Genomic DNA, 12,627 nt, shown 5'->3' with positions numbered 1-12,627 from the left:
GACATTAGTCTTTATAGAACATGCCTCTGATCTCTGTACTTCAAGAGCTCTGTGGAGGCTTTATCGTAGTGAAACTTTTATGCACCTTTTACTTTGTCATGAATCATTGTCATTATATTTTACGCAGTTTACAGCGACCCGTTCTTAGGCTACTTTACAGCCACATTACTTTTACATATGTAACTCAATTTAATAATTCTTCTCCTTCTTCTTCTTACTGGGGTTTTACGTGCCAAAACCAGTTCTGATTATGAGGCACGCCGTAGTGGAGGGCTCCGGATTAATTTTGACCACCTGGGGTTCTTTAACGTGCACTACAACGCAAGCACACGGGCGTTTTTGCATTTCGCCTCCATCGAAATGCGGCCGCTGCGGCCGGGATTCGATCCCACGATCTCGTGCTCAGCAGCGCAACGCCTTAGCTGATTGAGCCACCGCGGCGGGTGTCAATTTAATCACTTCATTCTTAATACATAAAGAATTCATTACCATTTGCCATGGCGCTATTTGGCCATAGCTGGCCCTTGCGCCATTAAATGCCACACATCAATCATAACACTATGCAACACTATACAGATTAATAACAGCTACACAACCTACAAACAAATGTATTATAGAAAACAACGAGAATCTTCATAGAAGTATAAGGAATAAAACAAAAAACCCAATGCACGTCTAGATAAAAAGTTTACACAAGGATTACGCTGTAGTACTAGCAGACAGTACATTTAAAAATTTATCGTGATCTGTGGTGGTAGAAACACGTGGAGGCAAAGCATTCCAGTCAGTTATAGTGCGTGGAATGAATGACTGAATGAATGAATGAATGTGCGTAGTTAAATGAACGACATGACAAGCGCTTGCCTTTGAAAGGATGGTCGCATCTATCAAAAATATCAGATGGCAAACAAAAAAAAAGTCATTATGAAGAGTTGAATGGCGATACAATTTAAGAAAAAGTGATAAACGTGCAATTTTACGGCGGCACGTTTCTTCAGTGCTTAAGCCAGCACGTTTCTTCAGTGTTGGAATGCTGGTATGACGTGTATAATCAGAGTAGATGAAACAAAGTGCGTGGTTCTGCAGTGATTCAATGCTATTTATTAAATATGCTTGATGGGGGTCCCAAATTGCCGAAGCATATTCAATTTTAGGTCAGATTAGAGTGGTATAATCATGTGATCGGAGGTGGGAAGGGGCATGCTTTAAGTTATGCTTTAAAAGACCTAATGACCGATTAACGGATGCAACAGTAAGGTTAATATGATGGTTTCATGTTAAGTGGGAATAAATGTGAACACCGAGGTACTTATAACTGGTTACCAACTCAAGTGGATTATTATTTATGGTATATGCGGTTGGAATTCGAGACTTACGGTTAGTGAAAGACATAGATTTTGTTTTAGAAGGGTTAAGTTGCATGAGCCAGGTAGAGCACCATGCTGTTACTGAGTCAAGGTCATATTGGACTGCAAGGCGATCATTATTAGAGTAAATTTTACGGTAAATTACACAATCGTCAGCGAAAAGTCGCATTTGGGATGAAATAGAGTTAGGCAAATTGTTAATAAATATCAGGAAAACTAAGGAACCAAGTACACTTCCGTGTGGGATGCCAGAATGTACTTGGCTGAAAGAAGAATTATGGTTATTGACAGTGGTAAACGGACACCTGGAAGAAAGAAAATCTTTTACCCATAAATAAGAACTTAGGCTTCAACAACGGTATCTTAAAGATGAGGGAGAAAGTTGAGCTCTGTTTAAAAGGGCCGTAAGTGAAGTCCTTGAAAAAGGGCTGTATATAAACGCTGAATATACGCTGCATAACTCGCTAGTGGATACGCGAGTTGTGAATCCTCTTGCTGTCCTCTTGTAGTCACAATTTTTGCAGTTTGTGACTGGTGTCAGACTCTTCGCTGCGAGGCCTTCGCGGTACTTGGTCGGCCACTTGCCGAGTTCGTGCCAGTGTACGCCCGGAGAAGTGCTCGCGTGGTTTTTGCCATTTGTGCGCTCTTGGTGCACTTCGCGCAACATGGCATGTGCAACAAATTACGTCACACAGAGGAACCTCCATTTAGGCATGTCAGTGTACTAAGTAATTTGACGAGTAAAGTACACAGCGTTTCCTGCTTAGAGTACACGTGATATGGATTATTTGTGCAGCCATTTTAGCCATGACAGTGCAGAATTCACTCGTGCATGATGAATTGCATCGATTGGTCCCTGCCTGGAGGTCTCAGTAGAACAAGTGATTACAAGACTTCTTCTTCTTTCTGGGGTTTTATGCGCCAAAACCAGTTCTGATTATGAGGCACGCCGTGATTACAAGGCGACAGTGTGTCAATCAATGCAGCAGTATCGGACTAATGCATGGTAACTTGGCATGGTATGTTGAATAGTAGTCAGCTGTTGACAGGTGACCTAAAACGTGATAATGCTTCATGCCCATGGTGGCTTTAATTATTAGTGTTCCCCTGCAATGTGCCAGCTGATCGTTCTCATTCACTCCGCTGGCATCAAGACAGTGGCCCCTGGTGAAAGGGTGGGATAACTTGTGAACATCGATCATCCCTCATCTTCCCTCATCTGCTTTAAAGGACGTTCACCAAATCGTTTAAAAATTCAAGCAATCAGACTGCTTGCATAGGAAGGGCGAGTGAACGCAGTTTAAATTGTCATTACATATATATGATGATGTATGGTGTGTAATGGCGCAAGGGCCAGGTATGACCAAAGAGCGCCAGGCCAATATTCATGAGTTGACAATGGAGCAATGAATTGCGAAAGGTAGATGTGTCGTGGCTGTAAAAGGGCCTAAAAACAATCGCTGTAATATGCCTAAAATATATATGTAATAAAATAATGGTAATGGCTAATGACTTGCACTGTGAACACGAAAGAACAAATTGCAAGATAACGACGATAAACGCAAATATATCACAGATGAAACTTTCCAAAAAGCACTACTGCCTTGACACACCCTTTGAAGCACAAGGGCCTGGAGGCACGTGCTACGCAAAACTACTATCCTCTGGAAAGAGGACGCGCTACGAAACTATTGGGCAAATAACATGCAATACTACATCGCTCAGAAAATCCAGGACAGCTTTGGCGTTAAAGAGAGGTTTGAGGCCCAGAAACATGGAGAGGGAGACAGTACCGGTACGCTAGAGGAAAGTGCCTTTTTCTCTCTGTTTCGGCTTCCCTGCACTAAGCCTCTCTCCACATCTACCACAAGTTGGTGGGTCATTTCCAGTTAAGAGAAAATTGTGGGTGCCGTATGTACGTCCTATTCTCAGACGAGAGAAAAGGACATTAGCTCTTCGTATTTTCGTAACGGGATGCCAGGGACCTATCTGTAGCTTAACTAAGTGGAGCTTATTGTACGTTTCGGCATCCCACAAGCCCTGCCAGTGGCTTCGAAGTTTCTTTCACAAGTAGGGCTTGAGATCTCTGGCAGGGATAGAAGCGGTAGGGTTAAGGGCTCGCGCTGTAGTTGATGTGGCCATTTGATCAGTCAGAACATTGCCCCGATGCCTCTATGGCCAGGCACCCAGTATATAATTGTATGCTGGTTAGACATGTATGCCTTGCACAGAGCAGAATACAGTTCAATAAGTACAGTTTTTTTTTGTCTATGTAGAGTCATGACGGCTTTCACGACGCTTAGGGAGTCTGTAAATATTATTGATCTTTTGAGTTTTGATTTGCCTATACTCTTCACAGCCGATAAAACTGCATAGGCCTCAGCCGTAAAAATGCTTGTTTCCGGGTGCAGTACATGAGACTCGGAGAACGATCGGCCGACTACTGCATAAGATACTCCTGCATGTGACTTGGAAGCGTCAGTGTAAAACTGAGTGCAGGACGAGTACTTGAACTGCATTTCTAGAAAATGCATCCGGATATGTGCCTCTGGAGCGTCTTTTGTGACCTCTACAAACGAAGTATCACACTCTATGAGTTGCCACTGCCATGGTGGCACTGGCGTTGCTGGGGCCATCAAAGTATTTTCAAGTAATGGGATATCCACTTCTTCAATAATTTCCTTACACGTAGTGAGAAGGGTTTTCTTGCTGTCATCATCATTATCATCATCAGACTATATTTTATGTCCGCTGCAAGACGAAGGCCTCTCTCTGCGATCTCCAATTACCCCTGTCTTGCGCTAGCCTATTCCAACTTGCGCCAGCAAATTTCCTAACTTCATCATCCCATCTGGTTTTCTGCCGACCTCGACTGCGCTTCCCTTCTCTTGGTATCCATTCTGTAACCCTAATGGTCCACCGGTTATCCATCCTACGCATTACATGGCCTGCCCAGCTCCATTTCTTGCGCTTAATGTCAACTACAATATCGGCTATCCCTGTTTGTTCTCTGATCCACACCGCTCTCTTCCATGTCTCTTAACGTTAGTCTAAAGATTTTTCGTTCCATCGCTCTTTGTGCGGTCCTTAACTTGTTCTCGAGCTTCTTTGTTAACCTCCAAGTTTCTGCCCCGTATGTTAGCACCGGTAGAATGCAATGATTGTACACTTTTCTTTTCAGCGACAGTGGTAAACTCCCACTCAAGATTTGGCAATGTCTGCCGTATGCACTCCAACCCAATTTTATTCTTCTGTAAATATCTTCCTCGTGATCAGGGTCCCCTGTGAGTAATTGACCTAGGTAAACGTACTCCTTTAAACACTCTAGAGGCTGACTGGCGATCCTGAATTCTTGTTCTCTTTCCAGGCTATTGAACATTATCTTTGTCTTCTGCATATTCATCTTCAACTCAATTCTTACACTTTCTCGAATAAGGTCCTCAATCATTTGCTGTAATTCGTCTCCATTGTTGCTGAATAGGACAATGTCATCTGCAAACCGAAGGTTGCTGAGATATTCGCCGTTGATCCTCACTCCTAAGCCTTCCCAGTCTAAGAGCTTGAATACTTCTTCTAAGCATGCAGTGAATAGCATTGGAGAGATTGTGTCTCCTTGCCTGACCCCTTTCTTGATAGGTAACTTTCTACTTTTCTTGTGGAGAATCAAGGTAGCTGTGGAATCCTTGCAGATGTTTGCTAAGATATTCACGTATGCCTCTTGTACTCCTTGATTACGCAATTCCTCTATGACTGCTGGTATCTCTACTGAATCAAATGCCTTTTTATAATCTATGAAAGCCATATAGAGAGGCTGATTGTACTCCGCATATTTCTCGATTACCTGATTCATGACATGCATATGATCCATCGTAGCATATCCCTTCCTGAAGCCAGCCTGTTCTCTTGGTTGGCTGAAGTCAAGTGTTGCCCTTATTCTATTGGAAATTATCTTGGTGAATATTTTATGCAATACTGAAAGCAAGCTAATGGGTCTATAATTCTTTAATTCTTTAATGTCTCCCTTCTTATGCATTAGTATAATGTTGGCGTTCTTCCAGCTCTCTGGTACACTTGAAGTTGTGAGGCATTGTGCATAAAGGGCCGCAAGCTTTTCAAGCATGATATCTCCTCCATCTTTGATTAAAGTTAATTGTCGGAGTCATGAGGGAGGTAGCGGCCGAATACTGCACCAGGGAGGCCAATTCCTGTTCTGGTGAGGGAGTGAATTTGATGAAGCTTAGTGGGCCTTCCTAGTTTGGTTGCACCTGAACTAGTATAGCCCCACTAGCTCTAGGCAATATTTTTTTTCTTGCCGGTGTCAGGCACCACTCCATGCCTGAAAAAATGTGGTGGACTGCAGTAGGACTCGATCTGTCGGCCGGTTATTAAAGAGTGTGGTACTGGTCATATCATTTACGGTTGAGAAGGACGGATGTTCCTGGTTCAAATTAACTTTCAGGAAATAAGTGAGGCTTAAGTATGAACGTTGCATGTCAAGCGACCACACGTCCGCCTCTACATACAGGCTTGACACAGGACTTGTCCTTAAGGCACCAGTGGCTAGGCGGATGCCTAGATGGTGTACAGGATCCAGCATCCTTAGCGTAGCATCCTTAGCATACAGCATCCTTAGCGTACAGGATCCAGCATCCTAGGCGCTTGGCGTAGCGGAATGGTACACTATGGCGCCGTAATCTAATCTTGTGATTATGAGACTCTTATACAAATTCAAAAGACACTGTGTCACTACCTCAAGTGGTGCGTGACAACACATTTAGAATATTCATTATTTTCATACACTTGTTTCGTACATACCGCATGTGTGCCACAAATGTAAGCTTTCTATCTAGAATCACACCTAAAATTTTATGTTCGGTTTTAACGGCCACACGTTGTCCCTGCAACTCAACGTCAGGATCGGGGTGCAGACCCCTCTTTCTTTAGAACAGGACGCAGGTGGTCTTAAGGCTAAATCCATTCTCGTCTGCCCACTTAGACACCTTGTTCAGACCAAGCTGAATCTGCCGCTCACAGACTGCAAGATCGCACGAGGTGAAACCTATCTGTACATCATCGACGTATGAAGAATAAAACATGTTTCTTGGGATATGCCGACGCAAGGAACTCATTTTTGCGACAAAGAGAGTGCAACTGAGCACCCCGCCCTGTGGCACTCCAGTTTCCTGCACAAATGCCCTTGATACAGCATTTCCCACACGAACACGGAATATGCGATTAGATAAATAACTTTCTATGACATTTAACATGTTATCACGTATACCAACGTATGAGAGGTCTCTAACTACTCCAAACCACCACGTGGTATCATAGGCTTTTTCCATATCAAGGAATACAGACAGAAAGAACTGTTTATGAACAAAAGCTTCACGAATTTGCGTCTCAATACGTATCAAATGGTCGGCGGTGGATCGACCCTCTCGAAACCCGCATTGGTACGGGTCAAGCAGTTTGTTTGATTCGAGGAAATGTATTAGTCGGCGGTTTATCGTTTTCTCGAACAGTTTGCGGAGACAGCTTGTTAGTGCTATAGGCCGGTAACTCGAAACAGACGATCGGTCCTTGCCCTGCTTCAGTATGGGGACGACAATGGCCTCTTTCCAGGCAGAGGGGATCTCGCCGGAGGACCATATAGCATTGTATAAGGAGAGCAGAGTTTTCTTTGTTTCATGGGGAAGGTGTTTTAGCATTTGATAAACTATGCGGTCAGGGCCTGGGGCAGACTTGTTGCAACAACTGCATACAGCTCAGCAATGCAGAATGGCTGGTTGTATGCCTCGTCTCCGGTACATTTTCTGATGATGACGTATGGTGTTTAATGGCACAAGGGCCAGATATGGCCAAAGAGCGCCAGGCCAGTGTTCATGAGTTGACAATGGAGCAATGAATTGCGAAAGGTAGATGTGTAGTGGCTGTAAAAGGGCCTATAAGCAATCGCTGTAAAATGCGTAAAATGTATATGTAATAAAATTATGGCAATGGCTAATGAGGTGCACTATGATCACGAAAGAACAGATTGCAAGACAATGACGATAGGCTAAAATATATCACAGATAAATCTTTTAAAAAAGTACTACTGCCCTGACGGACCCTTTGAAAACGTAAGGGCCTGGAGGCGCGTGCTATGCAAAACTGCTGTCGCGGCGACATCCTCTGAAGAGAGGACGTGCTACGAAACTATTGGGCAAATAACATGCAATACAACATCGCTCAGAAAATCCAGAACAGCTTTAGTGCTAAACAGAGGTTCGTCGCCAAGAAACATAGCAGGGTGGAGAGGGAGACGGTACTGGTACGCTAAAGGGAAGTGTTGTTTTCTCTCTCTTTCGGCTTCCCTACACTCCACGAGCACGTGTAGCACGGTAAGCCTCTCTCCACATCTACCACACGTTGGCGGGCCATTTCCAGTTAAGAGAAAATTGTGGGTGCCATATGTATGTCCTATTCTCAGACGAGAGAATAGGACATTAGTTCTTCGTATTTTCGTAACAGGATGCCATGGGTCAATCTGTGGCTTAACTAAGTGGAGCTTATTGTTCGTTTCGGCATCCCAAAAGCGCTGCCAGTGGCTTCGAAGTTTCTTTCTCAAGTAGGGCTTGAGATCTGTGGCAGCGATAGAAGCGGTAGGGTTAAGGGCTCGCGATGTAGTTGATGTGGCCATTTCATCAGCCAGAACATTGCCCTCGATGCCTCTATGGCCAGGCACCCAGCATATAATAATATGCTGGTTAGACAGATATGCCTTGCACAGAGCAGAATACAGTTCAATAAGTACAGGGTTTTTGTGTCTATGTAGAGTCATGACGGCTTTTACGACGCTTAGGGAGTCTGTAAATATTATTGATCTTTTGAGTTTTGATTCGCCTATACTCTTCACAGCCGATAAAAGTGCATAGGCCTCAGCCGTAAAAATGCTTGTTTCCGGGTGCAGTACATCGGACTCGGAGAACGATGGGCCGACTACTGCATAAGATACCCCTGCATGTGACTTGGAAGCGTCGGTGTAAAACTGAGTGCAGGACGAGTACTTGAACTGGATTTCCAGAAAAGGTATCCGGATATGTGCCTCTGGAGCATCTTTTGTGACCTCTACAAACGAAGTATCACACTCTATGAGTTGCCACTGCCACGGTGGCACTGGCTTTGCTGGGGCCATCAGAGTATTTTCAAGTAGTGGGATGTCCATTTCTTCACTAATTTTTCTTACACGTAGTGAAAAGGGTTTACTTGCTGTCGGCCGGTTATTAAAGAGTGTGGAACTGGTCATATCATTTACGGTTGAGAAGGACGGATGTTCCGGTTTGGAATTTACTTTCAGGAAATAGGTGAGGCTTAAGGATGAACGTTGCATATCAAGCGACCACATGTCCGCCTCTACATACAGTCTTGCCACAGGACTTGTCCTGAAGGCACCAGTGGCTAGGCGGATGCCTAGATGGTGTACAGGATCCAGCATCTTTAGGGCGCTTGGCGTAGCGGAATGGTACACTATGGCACCATAATCTAATCCTGTAAGTATGAGGCTCTTGTACAAATTTAAAAGACACTGTGTGTCACTACCCCAAGCGGTGCGTGACAACACTTTTAGAATATTCATTGTTTTGATACACTTGTTTCTTAGATACCGTATGTGTGCCACAAATGTAAGCTTCGTATCTAGAATCATACCTAAAAATTTATGTTCTGTTTTTACGTGCACGCGTTCTCCCTGCAACTCAATGTCAGGATCGGGGTGCAGACCCCTCTTTCTGGAGAACAGGACGCAGATGGTCTTTTGTGGGTTAAGGCTAAATCCGTTCTCGTCTGCCCACTTAGACACCTTGTTCATACCAAGCTGAATCTGCCACTCACAGACTGCGAGATTGCACGAGGCGAAACCTATCTGTACATCATCGACGTATGCAGAATAAAACATGTTTCTTAGGATATACAGACGCAAAGAACACATTTTTACGATACAGAGAGTGCAACTGAGCACCCCACCCTGTGGCACTCCAGTTTCCTGCACAAAAGGTCTTGATACAGCATTCCCCACACGAACACGGAAAGTGCGATTAGATAAATAAGTTTCTATGACATTTAACATGTTACCACGTATACCAACGTGCGAGAGGTCTCTAAGTATTCCAAACCGCCACGGGGTATCGTAGGCTTTTTCTATATCAAGGAATACAGAGAGAAAGAACTGTTTATGGACGAAAGCTTCACGAATTTGCGTCTCAATACGTATCAAATGGTCGGCGGTGGATCGACCTTCTCGAAACCCGCATTGGTACGGGTCAAGCAATTTGTTTGATTCAAGAAAATGTATCAGTCGGCGGTTAATCATTTTTTCGAACAGTTTGCACAGGCAGCTTGTTAGTGCTATAGGGCGGTAACTCGAAGCAGACGATGGGTCCTTGCCCTCCTTCAGTAGAGGAATGACAATGGCCTCTTTCCAGGCAGAGGGGATCTTGCCGGAGGCCCATATAGCATTGTATAGGGAGAGGAGAGTTTTCTTTGTTTCATGAGGAAGGTGCTTCAGCATTTGATAAGCTATGCGGTCAGATCCTGGCGCAGACTTGTTGCAACAACTAAGTGATGCATACAGCTAATGCAGAATGGCTGGTTGTATGCCTCGTTTCCGGTACCTTTTCTTTCTAGTTTCTGTTTTTCTATTCTAGCCTTGTGTCTCTTAAATGTTTGGGAATAATGGGATGAGCTGGCCACATGTTCAAAATGTGCTCCCAGGCAGTTAGCTTGTTGTTCCAGACTGTCGCCTTGCGTGTTTACCAACGGGAGTGAATAAGTTTGTAGCCCTTTTATCTTATTGACTTTCTTCCAGACTCTGCCCTCATCTGTATACGAGTTGATGCCTGATAAAAACTTCTCCCAACTCTCTCTCCTGGCCTGTCGACGCGTTCTTCTGCCCTGCGATTTTATCTTCTTAAAATTGACAGATTCTCCGCAGTTGGGGAGTCCCGTAGCAAGCCCCACGCTTTGTTCTGTTTCCTACGAGCGTTCAGACATTCGTCGTTCCACCATGGGACCCGGCGTTTGCAGGTCGCACCACTTATTTTAGGTATACATTCAGAGGCGGCATCAATTATAAAAGATGTAAGATACTCGACAGCAGCATCAATTCCCAGCGAAGATATGTCAGACCACGAGATACTACTTGTAAGACTTTGGAATTTCTCCCAATCTGCCGTATCCAACTTCCAGCGAGGTGCCTGTGGTGGTTCGTTTTGTAGTGGTGATCTCAGCAGTAGCGGGAAGTGGTCACTCCCGTAACGATTTTTTATAACTTCCCATTTAAGCTCAGCAAATATAGGCGGGGAAGCTACACTGAGATCAATGGAAGAAAACGTTTTCTTTGCGAGATTGTAGTAGGTGGGTTCCTTCTTATTCAGGAGACACGCACCAGAGGAGAAAAGGAATTGTTCGATTAGGCGTCCTCGTGCATCGATACGCGTGTCGCCCCACAAGCTGATGTGTGCATTGAAATCGCCAAGAACGAGGTAAGGTTCTGGTAATTCATCTATAAATGATATTTTCTTTCTAGTTTCTTCCCGGTACATTTTCTTTCTAGTTTCTGTCTTTCGATCGTAGCCTTGTGTCTTTTAAATGTTTGGGAATAATGAGATAAGCTGGCCACATGTTCAAAATGTTCTCCCAGGAAGTTAGCTTGGTCCTCCAGACTGTCGCCTTGTGTGTTTACCAACGGGATTGAATTAGGTTGTAGCCCTTTTATCTTATTAACTTCCTTCCAGACTCTGCCCTCGTCTATATATGAGTTGATACCTGATAAAAACTTCTCCCAACTCTCTCTCTCCTGGCCTGTCGGCGCGCTCTTCTGACCTCCGTTTTTATTTTCTTAAAATTGACAAAATTCTCCGCAGTAGGGGAGTCGCGTAGCAAACCCCACGCTTTGCTGTGTTTCCTACGAGCGTTCCGACATTCGTCGTTCCACCATGGGACACGGTGTTTGCAGGTCGCACCACTCATTACAGGTATACATTCAGAAGCGGCATCGATTATGAAAGATGTAATAAACTCAACAGCAGCATCAATTCCCAGTGCAGATATGTCAGGCCACGAGATACCACTTGTAAGACTTCAGAATTTCTCCCAATCTGCCGCATCGAACTTCCGCCGGGGACCCTGTGGTGGAGGTTCGTTTTGTAGTGGTGATCTCAGCAGTATGGGGAAGTGGTCACTCCCGTAAGAATTTTGTATAACTTCCCATTTAAGTTCAGGAAATATAGACGGGGAAGCTACACTAGGATCAATGGAAGAAAATGTTTTGTTTGCGAGATTGTAGTAGGCGGGTTCCTTCTTATTCAGGAGACACGCACCAGAGGAGAAAAGAAATTGTTCGATTAGGCGTCCTCGTGCATCGAGTTTACCCAGAAGTACAGCACGAACGGCTACAGCCTCAAGTGCCGTATTGAGTGGAAATTGCTGACAGGCTACACTTCTGTCGAGTATGATGGCCACACCACCCGATGATGAGGCAGAATCCTCGCGATCTTTTCGGAAAAGAATATTCTGACGTAGAAAGTTGGTGTTTCTGAAGTTTAGGTGTGTTTCTTGAACACACATCACCTTTGGATTAAATTTATTGATAAGTTCTTGGATGTCGTCTAGGTTGTGGAATATTCCCCTAACATTCCACTGCATTATTGAGTTCATGTTGCAGGAAAATAAAAGGTGCTGTGTGTCTCAAGGGATGTGTACAGCCTATTTTGCAGAGCCTTTTCCAGGCGCTGTAACTGGTGTTTTGTCTTTTTTGGAGCGTTCTTGGGAGAGTCGTCTCTCCCTAGGCACTCCTTGCGCCGTCTGAGTATTTGTGTCCATTGCCTCTTGCGAGGCGTTGGACACTCGCCTAGCGAGCGATGAGTACGTCGGTTTGGCTTCACCTCTGGAGACGAAGCCTCTGTCCCCACCAGTGCGGAGGTTGACGGTACCTCCTTAGCCTCCGTGCGAACATGGCTGCTGCCAGAGCTAGCAGAGGCCACTGGTGTGGCCAAGTTCGGTGATGGCAAGGCAGCCTTAGCTGCTCCCACCATAGGAGCGGCTGCCACAGCCGGCCGCTCACTGCGCGCGGGCCGGGCAGGTGTCGGAAGCCGGTGCGACACTGCCCCTGACGCGTCGCATCGGCATATGTTGTGCTGTGGAATGGCAAGCACCTTTTACGTGCTTCCTTAAAGGAGATGTTCTCATGCACTTTGAGAGTGATCATTTCTTTTTCTTTTATTGC

The sequence above is a fragment of the Dermacentor silvarum genome, chromosome 7, assembly GCF_013339745.2.
Source record: "Dermacentor silvarum isolate Dsil-2018 chromosome 7, BIME_Dsil_1.4, whole genome shotgun sequence".
NCBI lineage: Eukaryota > Metazoa > Arthropoda > Arachnida > Ixodida > Ixodidae > Dermacentor > Dermacentor silvarum.
Note: the sequence above shows the minus strand (reverse complement) of the source record.